This window comes from Neophocaena asiaeorientalis, unplaced genomic scaffold (genome assembly GCF_003031525.2).
Source record: "Neophocaena asiaeorientalis asiaeorientalis breed wild unplaced genomic scaffold, Neophocaena_asiaeorientalis_V1.1 scaffold379, whole genome shotgun sequence".
Lineage (NCBI taxonomy): Eukaryota > Metazoa > Chordata > Mammalia > Artiodactyla > Phocoenidae > Neophocaena > Neophocaena asiaeorientalis.
Genome location: NW_020172145.1, coordinates 1,378,523 through 1,394,501, shown reverse-complemented (window position 1 = coordinate 1,394,501; position 15,979 = coordinate 1,378,523).

The following is a 15,979-nucleotide window of genomic DNA, read 5'->3' as shown; positions in this document are numbered from 1 at the left end:
CAAATGAAAAAAAAAAAAAAAAAAAAAAAAAAAACTAATCAAAATAGCAATCTACTACCTATTTCCTAATTATTATAAGATTTGACTATGCCTTTAAAGTTTATCTTTTATTCTTGTCTATCTCAGGTCACTTTTCCTATCTCCTAACACCATCTCCTTCATCTTATTTCTGACTCTTCTTTGTATTACAAATGTGCTTCCTTTCATAGCCCCTCCTTGTGCTGGCACTCTGAGCGCTAAATTTCTCCACCCGCCTCTCAATTTCGAAGCGGCTTAACCATTTCTTCTCCCACACAGATCAACAAGCCTTGCATCTTCTCTCTCCTCTCTGTCTTTTGAATAGCTCTGAGGAGTACCCTGTCTGCTTTTAATTTACACTTTAGTGATTCTCAATGTGTTGGCCACGGATCAAAGGCAGCACAACAGTTGGGATGCTTGTTAAAATTCAGATTCCTGGATCCCAGTCTCAAGAAATGATGATTTGGTGGGTCTGACCTTGCAATCCTGCAAGAGTCTAGTGATAGTAATACACAATAAAATTTGAAAATCACTACTCTAGATAAAAATTGTTTTACCACTTGATTCTTAAACTGGCCTTGTTTTTCAGACATTTTTAAATCATCAAACAAAATAAGAAATAGGTGTCTTCGTAGGAAGAAAGACACAGTGCTGGAGTTCTCTACATAGAGGGCCTTTTATATACTCACTCTCATCTAGGCCTGCCAGTCCTATTTCTGAAAGCTTTTGTGAGCCTTCCTAGTAAGCATCTGCTAAGCACTTGTCTGTGCAGCGTTTGACGGTTACCTTGGGGCCTGATGTAACTCCCCAGGGTCACATAGCTCAGAAAATGGTGGAACATGGTTTGTCTGACTCCATCTGCCTCTCACCTTATTCACTGTTTACCATTCATGCTTGATTCCCTAGTATCTGTCTTAGCCCCCTGGACATAATACATTTTGTGTGTGAGTGATTATGTGTAGCTCAGTAAACGGGCACAGATATATTCTTGGTAGTCTCCGTAATTTTAGGCATCATTTGGGCTACTCCTCTGTTCAGTATAGCATGGTAGGTCAGATCATGAACTTCTACAACCGGATTCCTCGATTTGAATCCTTGAGTCATCACTTGTAAGACCTTGGATACATTACTTCTCTGTGCCTCGATTTTCTCATCTGTAAAATGGGGATGCTTGTTGTAAGGATTAAATAAACTGGTATGTATAAAGTGATTAGAAAAGATCTGGCTTAGAGTAACCCAAGTTAAGTGCTTTCTAGGATTATTGTTTTTGTACAGAAGGGAAGATCTAATGTTCAGTGACCTCTCTGTTCAGTAATGTTTTATGATGCAACAAATACGGGTCAAGTTTATGTCAGTTAAACAAGACTAGCACGGTGCTTGCTTCTATGCAGCTGATAGCCTGTCAGGAAAGATGGGCGACTAGGTAAATGCAATAAGCTGTGGGGAGTCTCATGCTGGATTGGGGCAGGTGGGCAGGAATCCAGTTTGTGAAAACACTTAACTGCTGATATCTCCATCAATGTTTTAGATAAAGGCAGGGCATGGTCATGATGGTCTCTGAAACACTTAAAACTGGCAATAAAGTCAATGAGGGATTCATAGGGCAAGAGGCAGCAGGGGCCAAGAAAACGATTCGAATGTGGTTATAATAGTCCAAAGGTAAGGTTAGAAGGTTCCCGTCTAGAAGGGGAGGAACGGGGATACCGCAGAGGAAGAAGCAAAAGGATTAACTGACTAGGAAGAAAATATCAGGGACTGCTTAAGGACCTCCAGCTGCTTAGTTGCGGCAATGGATCCAGAATGCACATCTCCTCACCTGGGACCCCCATGGTAAGAGCACATTTGTGGAAGGGCTTCCCAATATTGTGTGGTTCTCAAAGTGCTTGTTCCGGGACCATCTGGGAACCCATTAGAAATGCAGAGTCTTGGGTCTCACCCCCATGAATCAGAACTCCTGTGCTTTAACCCGCTGCCCGGGTGATCCTGGTGCCCCCCAAATTTGAGAACTATTGCCCTCATTCATTTCTTCATATAGCAACTATTTATCAAGGGCTGATTATGCCCTAGGAGGCTACATCTGTGAATCAGAGTCCAGGTGTCCTTAAGGAGCTTCCAGTCTAGTGGAAGGACACAAACACCAAAAATTTCAAACAATCGAACAATTACAGGAGCAAAAGTGTGCGTGGGCACATTTAACAGAAGGACTTAAACTTGCCAGAGTAAATAGGAAATTTTTCCTTAGGATGAATTTTGCGGTGAGAGCAAGAGTTTTTCAGGTGAAAGTATGCAGTTGTGGACAAAAGAAGGCCCGAGTAGCTAGAGCATAGTTAGGAAGGGCAAGAGGAGGCTTGCTGTGGATGGGACATGAGCAGAAACCTGAACACGTAGGCCTGTTGGCCTTGGGACAAAGCCATGTGAAATGGAAAGCCCAGGGAAGGGTCTGGGGGAGAAGAGGAGCTTGTTGAGATTTGCACTTTTAAAAGAAAGCTTTGGCTCTACTGGTGTAGATTATACTTAATGCCGCTGTAATCTTCACAGGTATAAATTCAGCCATCCTTAGCGGTGCTCCCGAAACTCATAGGAGCCTCCAGTTTGTCCAGCCCTCTGCCTTCTGGGTGGTAAGCCCAGCCCTGATGCTTCCTTTCAAATCTGTTGTGTTTTCCGACCCTAAAATTCTCCTGGCTAGCTCAAAAGCAGCTATTAAGTTTGAGTTTTCAACTGGCCTCCAACCATGAAACTACCAAGAGTTTCATTTTAATTTCCCTTTCATGCCCTTTCACACCTTGACTCCTTTTGAAAAAAACCAACTATTGATACTGATAATAAACTCATTTTATGCTTTGGAAGGAATGAAAATGCTCAGCTGAATTCACCATTAAATACACTCCTCTCATGATGGAGTCTACATTTAAGTCAGGCTCCTATTAGCTGAGAAAAGAGTGTCCACTGAGGTATGACATGTTTATTGTAACTAGTTCCTGCAAGCGCTGCCAAAAGAAAGATAGTATTTTCAATGGCTAAAAGCCACAATGCACCGGACATGAATTATGTATGCCTGTCTCTTTATAACAAATCAGCATAAATTATCCCATAGGGCAGACTGCAGGAATTGGGGGCCCCTAAAAGAAATATTTTGTCTTGGTCTTCTCAGTATCAGAAACCTTGGGATGGGAAAGTAGTGACTGAATGAGATTTCAAATCACAGTCTTATGATGTCTGAGGGGGAAAAGGGTAGGAATGAGCGGTGACCTGCATTTGCGAGCATCCATCTGTCAAGGGACCAGTAATCAACATGTCATTATTATTCTCATCAGCCCAAAGCATGAGAGTAAATTGAGTGAAAAAAAAAAACCTTCCCATTATGTGAAATGATTACTGCCTTGGAGCCGTAATAAACAATGATCTTGCCCTAGCGCTAGGCAGCAAAACAAATGAGGGCTGCCTACTGCTGGTGCAGGGCCAGAATCGTTACTAGGTTCTATACCACCAACCCCTCCCGTCTTGTAAGGGCCTGATTTAATCATTAGGGCTGGGAAAATGCTGCTCAAACCCCCCTGTTAGATGCAACCTTTGGCTCCACACTGGGGACGTTGGCTGCCTTGCACAAGTCTTCTCTCTTCCACCCAAGTTTACATTTGCCACTTGGCTTCCCAGAACCCTGAGGGAGTCCATTAAGGGGCTGTGATTGTAGAACATGGGGACACACTTGTTGCTTTCAAATGTTATTAGTCAACCAGGCTCCAGGCAGGCAAGGGGCAGTAGGAGGCACAATAAAGATGAAGAAATTGTCAGGCGAGGCTCTGACCTTCCCAGAGAGCGAGGCTGGAAATTAGTGAAGGATCTGCAAGGACTTTGTGCTGGTGGTCCAGTTCTATCAAGTCCTCATCAGGTTGGAGAAATTCTAAGGGTAGGTCTGAATGTACCGCACAAACTAGGCTGGGAAGAGCCACTGGACAGTTTTGTAGGATGGCTATCATTGACAGGTTCCCGCTTGGATCTCCCTTTTTCCAATCTGCAAAGCAGGGTCGGCTGTCAGCCCACAGGGCACCTCTGTGCAAGTTAAATGCCATCCCTTCTTGCCTCCTAGGCTGGGTGCCCTTGTGTAGAGCACACATTTCACAACTGTAGGCAGCAGCCCTTAAGACACTTCAATGTTTAAAATCATACAGTTTTGCTCAAAGGTATTACTAGTTATACGTAATTATAAAAGGGGGCCACTTCTGATTTCCATTCAAACAGCTTGGCAATGGTTATTTCTGTTCTTAATAACTAGAAAAAGCTGAACGAACTGAAAATCAATGACTTTCCTTGGACCTGTCAGAGAATTAAGGGTGCCGGGCAAACTGCCATGCTGAAACCTAAGGAGACAAGTTGTCTATTTTGGACTGTTACAACAAAATAGCATAGACTGAAAGACTTAAATAACATACATTTACTTCTCACAATTCTGGAGGCTGGAAAGTCTAAGATCAAGGTGCTGGCAGATTTGGTGTCTGGTGAAGGCCCACTTTCTGGTTTGCAGATGGCTGCCTTCTTGCTGTATTCTCACATGGTGGAGAGAAAACACTCCAGTCTCTTCTTCTTCTTCCAAGGACATCTATTCCATCATAGAAGCTTCAACTTCATGACTGCATCTAACCCTAATTACCTCCCAAAGGCCCACTCTTAATGCCATCTCATGGGGGGGTTAGGGTTTCCACATGTAAATTTTAGGAGGACACAAATATTCAGTCCATAACACTGGTGAATCCTAAGAGTCATAGCTGAGATTTGCTTACTTGGGACAGAAGCTTCTAGGGCCATAAACTGATAGGGAAACTTAAATGATAATTCTGATGAATTGCTAGGGCCATGGGGTAGACTAGGTAGGTGCAGAGTGAGAAATTCCTGAGGGTCACAGTCTTAGGGGCACCTCCATACTTTTGTCGGTTTCACCTCCAGAAACCTTACCAGGTTCGCATAGCGAAGAGAGGCAAGGAAGATTTCCTCTTGTCTCTGGCAGGGGAGAGGAGGACCAACCATTGTGAAATATGCCCAGAGCGGTCTCTGTAACAAATATCAACACTTAAGAGAAGACTTTACCGGAGCCTTATCCCTCTAGGGGAAAAGGACATTTCTCTGACTCTGGCACCCTCTAGCTTTCCTGTTTCACCGGATAGGTAGGGAAGCTAAGAAACATACGTGAAGGTCTTGGCCAAGAAACACAGGCTCACTAAAAGACTGAGATATATTTGTAAGACTGTAGAGCATTTCTCCTCCACATACCTTACTACCACACTGACAGTGCTACAGCATAATTCCAGTGGATTACAGCTGAAAGAACTGCAAGGCATAGGATCCATTTAAGTAGGAGGCAAAAAGGGGGAGGAGATACGTAGATGTTAATCCCAAACTCCTAATTTATCCCTCTCCCCGTCGGTAACCATAAATTTGTTTTTGAAGTCTGTGCGTCTGTTTCTGTTTTGTAAAGAAGTTCATTTGTATCATTTTTTTAGATTTCACATATAAGCGGAACTCCTAACCAGATAAAAATTAAACTGATAGGTAAAAGTTTATTTATCTTAGTTCCCATTACCTGATAAATCATGTCCATCTTTCAACAAAAGTTTTACAAGTCATACTAAAACTCTAGAAAACACACAGTCTTGAAGAAACAAAGCAAACGTCAGAATCAGACTCAGATATGATAAAGATTTTGGAATTAGACAGGAAATTTAAAATAACTATGCTGAAGGCTCTAACGCAAAATGTAGAAAACATGCAAAAATAAGTAATGTAATCAGAGAAATCAAAACTCTGAGAATCAAAAGAAAATACTGTAAAGCAAAAATAGAAATGAAGAATGCCTTTGATGGGCTTGTTAGTAGACTAGACACAGCCAAAGAAGTACTCAAGTTGAAGACTTGAAGTTCATAGTAATGTAATTTTTTTACAAAATTTTTATTATTTTTGTATTCTTAGAGAAAAATAGTTTATGGAAGAAAATTTTGAAAGTGTAGACAAGCAAAAAGAATACATTAGGAATCTGTCATAACTCCACCACTTCACGAGAAACCCTGTTAAATTTTTATGTATCTGACTACTTTGTCATGTGGTATTTCTTTGGCGTTCAGATTAAATGTCTGATTATATTAATTTTTATTTATAATATTTTTTTATCATTACCTTCAGTTTGTTTAATAGGTGAGTTTTGTATTTTCCTGAAGAGAGTAACATGAAGGACCAGATCAAGGTTCTAGTTTTCCTCTGTTTCCTCCCATAGTTCTTTACCCAGTGCTCCCTAGCTATAGTGAGCATTTAGTTTGCTAATCCATTGCTAGATAATGGGGAAAATAATTCCCCTGGGTTTCATAAGTTGGAAACTGGTATTTCTCAATAGAAGAAACACATCTAAGAATTAAACCCTTCTTTCAGAGCACCAGAGTAGCCTAGGGGATAAGAGTGTTTGCATCTCACGTTGTACCTCAGATAGTCTGGTGTAACTACTGCTCAGTGGTGGGAACTTCATCAGAAATCTTGTGGGTAATGCCAGGCCGCTTCTCACAGTGCCACCTAAGCCCCTACCATTGGTTCTACCGCCAGGTTTTAATATAATTTTAGGTCCCATTTGGAACCTAAAGCAAATACCCTGAGATTATTCATAGACGTTAGCCAGAGTGCTGAGGAAAAAGGAAATTGGAATAAAGAACTGTAGATCAGCAGTCACAAAATTAAGTTCAAATGTTACTTCTCCAAGGAAGCCGCCTTTGAACTTCAGAAAAGATGCTCTCCCCTAAAATATCCCTGATGCATCTTTTTGGGGGTCCCTTTTATTTTTCCTTGAAATAGTTAATACAGTTTCTACTTAAATGCTTGTGTGATTATTTGGCTTCTTCTATTGCTAAGTCCGATTCCAATTCACTCACCACTGAATCCCAAACACTCAGTTTGTGCTGTGTAGTTGTATCCAACATATATTTGTTAAGTGAACAAATCAATGAATGAAAACTAAGAGCTCAAGCTTTCTTCACATCTCATCTCTCATCCTAGCGTTAGCCTAAGGTAAGTTGGGATCATCATCTAAGTGATGGCTCCTCTTGAGTGTAGAAAAGGGACAAAGATAGCTCCAGTTTTATAAGTATTGCCGTGAAAGGGCATATTATTTGTGAAAAATGCATAATCTGACTCACTCTGTTTATTAAAAGCAGAACTACTCTGTTCTGTATCTCTGCCCTCTCACGGAAGTGATGTCTGGTTCTTTCAAAAAGCTCTCTTCCTAATATATTTAGGGCTTTGAAAATTGCCAACATCACAGGTAATATTTATTGATATAAAATTTCCAGACAATCGTGAACACTTAGAATTTTAAAGATAGAGCAAAGAGTAGTGGGCCGCTCTTTTTATTTAAACATCAGACCTCAGATTTCTCTCTTCATTGATTTGCCGTTTGTGGACTTGGTGGTAAAGATTTTGATTTACTTTAACATTTTCAATTCGTTATTGCCTCACTATGTGCTTGTCCTACGCACTTTTATTATTAAAATTTTTAATAAGTCTCCACTAAAAAATTGTGGACTCAACGTCTACACATAGTTCTATGAGTATTAACACATACGACAAATACAACCACCATCGCAGACAGATGGTATCTCATGGGGATTCTTCAAAGTCAGACTTTCTCAACACGTATAATAACCATGTGATCCAACAATCCAATTTCTAGGAATTTATTCTAGAGAAATGAAAACGTATGTTCACATGAAAACTAGTACATGAGTGTTTGTAGCAGCATTATTCATAATCATCAGGAACTTAAAACAGTAAAATATTGCCATAAACTAAATGTTACCTTTGTTATATTCTATTTCTTTTCTATCCCAGCATAAAACTATTCACTAGAATATTAGCTACAAGTGGCTTATCATTTCTCATTCTCCCAGCATTTGCTAATAGTAGGATGGTTAGGAGTGCCACTAAATTGATCTAATTCAAGGTGCTCGAGTGCAGTTAGGGAATATTCTGATATTCTTCTGTCCTCTACTCTGGGTGCCTGTACATGTATGAAGGGGCCTAATGGATCAGTGGTGGGAATTATCAAAGCACTAAGTGGCACTCGTAACAAGAGACTCTTATGCAATTATAATTAAAAAACATCCGTCATTGGAATTTTTGTCACTCTTTTCCCATTTCATGAGTGTTCTTTATTTTCTTCTAGCTCAGTAGGCTAATTCTAAAGAATAATTTAATTTTCCAAAAGCTCAAGGACACCAGCTGTGTCCATGTGTTATTAAGAATGATTTAATAAAGCCTTTAAATTAACTTGCTCTAATTTCTGGGTGGTAACCGCATCCCACACAGCAGTGTGTATGCTAGAAATGATGATTGACATGTGAGCTTGCAAGATGTGAAGGCACACGACCTTCACTGCAGAAATTGCGGGGCAGAATACCAGAGCAGGTACCTCTTCACCTTAGCAATGTAACTAGTTTCAGTTCTTCCTAGGAATTGAAAAGAAAATAAGGGCAATGAACGCACCATTCTTTAGCTAGAAATATGCTTACATTTAAAAGACTAGTTAAAACCCTGTCATGGACCAATTTGCAGTGCTAAGAGGATGAAAGTAATAAATAATTTTTCACTTACTGATGTCCAACTCCAAGTAAAAATCTGGGTTTCTCAAAAGAAGAGCTATAAATTCCTTCTTTGTGGGAAGCCTCTACCTCCTGTTAGCAAGGTAGAGCCAAGGCTTCCAAATGGAAAGCCAATGTAGACATTAAGACACTAGTGGAAAAGCAGTTGTCAGCTTCAGCTCACCCTCTACCCATCTTTTCCACATTCCTCTGGACAGGTGTATTTTATAGTTGCTAAAAATACTGATTACAGGGTCAAGCTAAATGTTTGGAGGATGGATGGATGGATGGGTGGATAGATGGGTGGATGGATGGATTCCTGAATGAGTGGCTGAAGGAAGGAGTGACCACACTAGTTTAACAACAACAGAGTTTTCTCTAACTATAGCAGATTGGTGCTTCCTTCTCACCCCACTCCTATTATAAATTCCAATCGTTGCTTTAGTGAGGTTCTGACTAAGCTCACATGGGAAAAAAGGGTAATGAGGTTGTATTGACACAAGACTGGTTTAAATGAAAATAATCACCAAGTTCCACTGGGTCCTAGAAGAAGAAATACATTTCATAATGCTCTAATCATATGAGTGACAGTGTGACTATCCTTAAGAGGCATGGGGCTGCCAGGTAAGACCCACAGTCCCCTGGACGTGCAGGGCAGTTGTTGGTGCACACAGGCTGCCTTGGGTCCAAGTTCCTGCTCTGTCTTTTTGGCTCTCTGCCACAGGAGGCTCCCTCCTCATCAAGCCACTTCTCTCTTTGGGAATAAGATCAGAAATGCTTAGCCTGAGGCTGCCTCATAGTTTGTGACTATAGGTAGAGTATTTCATCTCTCCAGCAAGACGACAATGCACAGACCTCAGCAATCCCTTTGGTCATGAAGCTTCTAACCCACATATACGTGGAAGAAGATTCCATCACTTCTAAGGCAAAAGAATGGAAAAATGACCCATATAACCTCACCCATTTGTCTGACCTTCTACTGTTAAATCTCTAGGCATGTGTGTGTGTGCAGCAAACATACGTCAAGATTTGGGGCAGTAGAGAGGGATTTACAGCACAGAAATGCAAACAACTTCTTCTTCTTAAAAAGCTTTTCAGCTATGCGTCCATGTTTCCAAGTCAGGGATTCTTGTTCTTTTTCTTGGACCCACACCCCACCATTCTCCAAAATTCCTACTATTCTCCAATGCAGAACGATATGCACAATATTTGATTCCTTTGCTCGAAATATTCATGCCTTTAGGGCCACATCTTCTGCTCCCAAAGGACCTATAAGAGAATTTTCCTAAACAAACATATTTCCCTCCATCAGAAGAATCCTGGTGCCAGCAACTGATTTTTTTTTCATGCCCACAAACATCCAGCCTTTGTTCCTCACTGCTAATCTGAAAATGTATTTGACCCGATTCTTGACTTTTGACTTTATTCCTTATTCTCTTGTATCCCTCCCTACTCACACCCCCATTCCACAGGCCAGTTGACGGATTTAACATCCCTGATCTTCACCCAGCTTTTCCTGGAAGCATGGGTCACACCTGCTGAGTACTAGAGCCCTATGGCGGTAGAAGGTAGACATGGTTGAGGTTGGAAGGCATCCTTGAGCACACGTAGAACGCTTTTAAACTGTGTTCTGTGGAACACAATGGAGCCCACTGGCTTCTTGACCACTTGAGGTTGTAGGGGCCAACTCAGGAATAAAACCTGCGTGAGTGGGATCTAGAACCTTCGTCCCCATTTGAACCAGAGAAACTGGGCTTTTAACTCTGCTTTCTACGCTGAGTTTCCATGTAAGATTTTACTCAGAAAAAAAAGTTTTTGCTGAGTTGCTAACTCAGTGTTCTCACAACTCAGACAAACGACCTCCCTACAAGTCAGTTACACTTAACTTTTTCTTTAATTAGCACAACCTGATGGCCAAAATTTGTTGAATACACATATACATAAGTATACAACTCTTGTTCTACAACCCAGTGGTTTTTAGACTATACATATACAGTCATCACCACAATCAATTTTAAAACATATCACCCCAAAGAGAAACCCTGTACTCTTTGGCTATCATCCGCCTATTCCCCCCATGCCTTAGCTCCTTTCAGCCACAAATTCACTTTCTGCCCCTGGTAGACATTTTATATAAATGGAATCATGCAATATGTGATCTTTTGTGATTGATTTATATCACATATACAAGGTTTATCCATGTTGTAACATAGATCAGGATTTCATCTCCTTTTATTGCCCCCAAATAATCTTTTATATAGATATATTACATTCTATTTATTCATTCATCAGTTGATGGGCATCTGGGTTTCTGCTTTTCTACATTTGGCTACCATGAATAATGGTACTACGAATATTCACATACAGGTTTTTGTGTGGATATATATTTTCTCTTGAGTGTATACCTAGGAATGGGATTTCTGAGGCATATGGTAAATCTGTGTTACCACAGTAACTCTTTGAGGAACTGCTAAATAGGCTGTTTTCCAAAGAATCTGCACTATTTCATATTCCCACCAACTATGTATGTGGGCTCCTATGTCTACACATCATTGCCAACTTTTATTGTCTGTCTTTTTTTATTATAGCCATCCTACTGGGTGTGAAGTGGTATTTTGTTGTTTTTTTTTTTTTTGGGTACGCGGGCCTCTCAGTGTTGTGGTCTCTCCCGTTGCGGAGCACAGGCTCCGGACGCGCAGGCTCAGCGGCCATGGCTCACGGGCCCAGCCGCTCCGGGGCATGTGGGATCCTCCCGGACCAGGGCACGAACCCGCGTCCCCTGCATCAGCAGGTGGACTCTCAACCGCTGCGCCACCGGGGAAGCCCTTGTTGTGGTTTTTATTTGCCTTTCCTGATGGCTAATGTTGTTGAGCATCCTTTCATATACATAGTGGTCATTTTTACATATTCTTGTTGAAGTATCTATTCAAATTGTTTGCCCATTTTTAATTGGGTTATCTTTTATTAATGAGTTTTGAGAGTTCTCTATGTAGGCTACATTAAAGTCCCTTATTAGATACATATGATTTACAAATGTTTTCACCCATTCTTTAGGTTGCCTATTCACTTTCTTCATGATATTGTTTGTGGCACAAAAGTTTTTCATTTTGATGGAGTACAATTTATCTTTTATTTTCATCACTTGTGCTTTTTAGTGTTGTATTTAAGGGGGCTTTACTTAACCCAGGATGGTTAAGATTTAATCCTATGTTTTCCATTTGAGTTAACTTTCGCATATGGCTACCCAGTTGTGCCAGGATTATTTACTGAAAACACTATTATTTCCCCTTTGTATTGTCTTGGCACCTTATCAAAAAATCAGTAACTATAGCTATAAGGATTTATTTCTGGACTCTCAATTCTATGCCGTTGCTCTATATGTCTATCCTTATGTGAGTACCATAATGTTTTGACTGCTGTTACTTTGTAGTACGTTTTTAAATCAGGAAGTGGACGTCTTCAAACTTTATTCTTCTTTTTCAAGATTGTTTTGGCTACTTGTGCCCCTTGTAATTCCATATGAATTTTAAGATCAACTTTTCCATTTCTGCAAAGCAGGCAACCGGGATTTTCATAGGGATTACACTGAATCTGTAATTCACTTTGGAAAGTACTGTCATCTTAACAATATTAAACCTTCCAATCCATGAATGTAGGGTGTCTTTCCATTTATTTATGTCTGCTAAAACTTCTTTCAACAACGTTTTATAGTTTTGCATTTCTTTTGTTAAATGTATTCCTAAGTACTATATTCTTCTTGATGCTCCTGTAAATGGAATTGTTTTCCTAATTTCATTTCCAGATTTTCCCTGCTAATGCATACAAATATAACTAATATAGATAGATACGTAGGTAGGTAGATAAATAAATAGATAGATAGACAGGATATCCTGACTCCTCAATGAACTCATTTATTAGCTCTGATATTTTAAGTGGATTTCCTTGGATTTTCTATATGCAAGATCATACATCTTCAACAAAAAGTTTTACTTCTTTTTCTTGCCTAATTGCCCTGGGTAGAAACTCCAGCACAATTTGAATAGAGATAGTGAGAGTAGAATTATACTTAGCTTTGATGTTTTCTGTGATTTGGAAGGTGTACACTGTGCCCTTCTGGTTATATTTGCGTGAGTTACATTATATATTATACATATTATTTGTCATATATATATAAAATGGAAAGATGTGTATTTTGTAAGAGCAGACAAGTTATGGTTACAGGGCAGATAAATACCAGAATGCTGAGAAATACCATAAGGAAATTAGGTTAAGTTTTAGTATTTTCCATCAGCTTGCAACTCAAAATAATAACTTTCAGTTTTTCCCTACTTTGTTGCTTTTCACAGAAAGTCTGCCCACCTTTGCAGACCTCTCTTGAGAGGCGGGTGGGGTAATTTTGCAGACAGATGTATAAGCTGGGAGCAATGTTAAAATATATAATAAAAGACCCTGATTTCAAAGTAAAAATGGTTATTCAGTAAACATGCATTGAGCATCCTCACTGCCCAAGCTCCTTGGAAGATGCTGCATGAACATTATAAGAGAGAAGGAGTCCAGCTGCTGAGCCTTTTGGACATTAGGCTGCTGGTGAGTGGCCCTGTGACACAATGGAAGGAAGACCAAACCAGGAGCCAGAAAACCTGATCTATAATCTTGATTTCTTTTGACTTAAGTGTTCTTCTCATCAGTAGAATAGAAATTGGTGTAGTTGTCCATCCAACCATCAGAGAGTTGTTATGAAAATAAAATATAATTTTTATATTTAAGAAGTATTTAGGAAACCTTACATTGCTCTGCAACTCTCAGGTATGGCAGTTTCAGTTGTACAGACTTTGAATAGGTATGAGTTAATTCGTCAGAAGTTAGCTGTAAAAATGATAGGGCTTCCCTGGTGGTGCAGTGGTTGAGAGTCCGCCTGCCGATGCAGGGGACACGGGTTCGTGCCCCGGTCTGGGAAGATCCCACATGCCACGGAGCGGCTGGGCCCATGAGCCATGGCCACTGAGCCTGCGCGTCGGGAGCCTGTGCTTCGCAACGGGAGAGGCCACAACAGTGAGAGGCCCGCATACTGAAAAAAAAAAAAAAAAAAAAGATAGAAATCATTTCCTATCGCTTTTTTCCAACATTTTGTTCTATTCATAAGGGCATTTAGTGACTGAGAGAGGGTCCACCAAGGACATTTCATTTTAACTCTCAATAGAGCCATTTTAGGCTCCAGAAATAAAGATAAGTGGGGTTATCTTTTTGGAGAGAAAATAATTAAAAGGACATCTTCACAGCCAGGTTTACCGCTCATTTTTGGACATTGTAATCTCAAGGCTCTGTTTGCTACTAGACAATTTCTTTGCTTTTGTCATGCATGGCTCTGTCTTTTTGCCTTTCCTGCCTACCTCTTCTACCAATGCAATTGTTTAAATTCTTCTATAAAGCATTTTCTCAGGTTTCAGTTATTATTGTGCATATCATCATTTCCTGGCTTTCAGGACTCGTTATGATGAAGATAAGACCCAGGACAAGGGACTCTAGATTTCACATCTTTTTTAGGTTAAGGATTTGGGCTAGATGACCTGCATCTGAGATTTTTTTCTAATATCCCTTCTGTCTGTAAGAGTCTGCTGTTCTGTGCGTTATAAGTGAACTTGTTTGAAAAAGGAGTTCTTGGCTTAGAAAAAATTTAACTGCAAACAGAGTAGTGAAATTCAAGTTTGCTATATGACAAGTCACAAGAGGGCAGGTGTCTTGTCTGTTTGTTCACTTCAGCATCCCCAGCACTTAGTCCAGTGCTTAACACATATCAGGCGTTCAAAAAATAATTGTTGCAATGAGTGAATGTATGAAATGAATGAGACTAGCTCAGTATATGAGGATCATTGGCTCCCTAAATGTGTTCAATCCTAAATATTTGTTAAGCTTTGCTGTCAGTTTCAGTGGAAGGCATTTCTGAGACATAGAACCATGGAGGTTGATTGTGATAAACCATTTTAGCATTCTTTGATCTGCTAGTTAGCTTCTGAACTGGCTGATGCCTTGAAATTTTCATTTCAGACAGGATGTCCTTAAGAAAGAACACAAAGTAGGAAGTGTTTCCTCATAGAGTTTTCATCTTTCCTTGAGAGATCATTGTCGACCTATTGGGGCAAAAGATACTGTCGTTAAAAGGATTTGTTGGAATTCATGTACATCATCCTCAAGTTCATGATTAAAATTGCATTTCGTGAACAACTTGTATTTCCTAACAACAACAACAGAAAATCTCACTGGGTCCCTGGAGTTGAGCTTGTGTTCTACTTTTTACAGTTCTGATCTAATGCAGGCCATTTTCTACAGTTCTATAAATTTTCCATCTTGTGTTCAATGGCAGAATACAAGCCATATAAATTATTTCAATCCCAAATCATTTGTAAAAGCAATCTCCTCACAATTCCTCTCTCTCATAGCCCCTCTCTATTTTGATCTCTGGTAAGGATTTTTTTTTTAATCTTAAATAAGGATTTCTTCCTTTTAATTCTCAGAAGGCCCATGTTTTCTGTGGCTTTTCCACCCATTTAAAATTGACTTCGTGATTGTGTTTCAATTTTGCATTCAGAGTTTCCTGTTTTGATTGATAAATGTTTGCAAGGAATATAATCTACCCGTATGCTTTTCTCTTCCTTTTTCTCTCCCAGAAGGAGCTTTGCATGGCTAAGCAAAGCTCTTCTGATACCACTGGAAATAAACCTTTATGTCTTTGCCCTGTGATAGTCTTAGACCTTATCGTTCTTCTTTTTACCCCAGTGATAATTGCTTATCAGTACATACAGTCCTATTCATATGATTCTGACTCCACCGGGGTTTACATCTCTAGGAAGATAGAAAGTGCGGTCCACTGAATCCATTCTTAATAGCTTTAATAGAAATCAGACAAAGAAGGAATACTGGGCCAGGTTGGTTATCTCAAAATGATAAGGCCATCTATGCATTTTGGATGCTTTCTCACAAAGCTTTTCTTCTTCCTCTTTTGACTTGCCTGCCCTGGAGAGGTGGGGATTTGCAGAATGCATTTCTGTCAAAGCTACAATCAAAATAAGAGATGACGTATTGAAAATATATACAAAATATATCCAACTTGTGGCCATTTTACTTCCCCCGGTAGCTGAAAGGAATCTCAGACAGAAATCACCCAAACATAACACACTCAAAATATATAGGCCTACAGCCCAATGGGACACTTGGGAGCAGCCATATTCTTTGAATAAAACTTTGGGAGGAGGTAAAAATTGAACTTTCTATGTACAAAATAAGTACACCAATTTGGGACGCTGGATACTGCATATCTGAGGATGTATGGAGACATAGATATAAACTATGGGGAA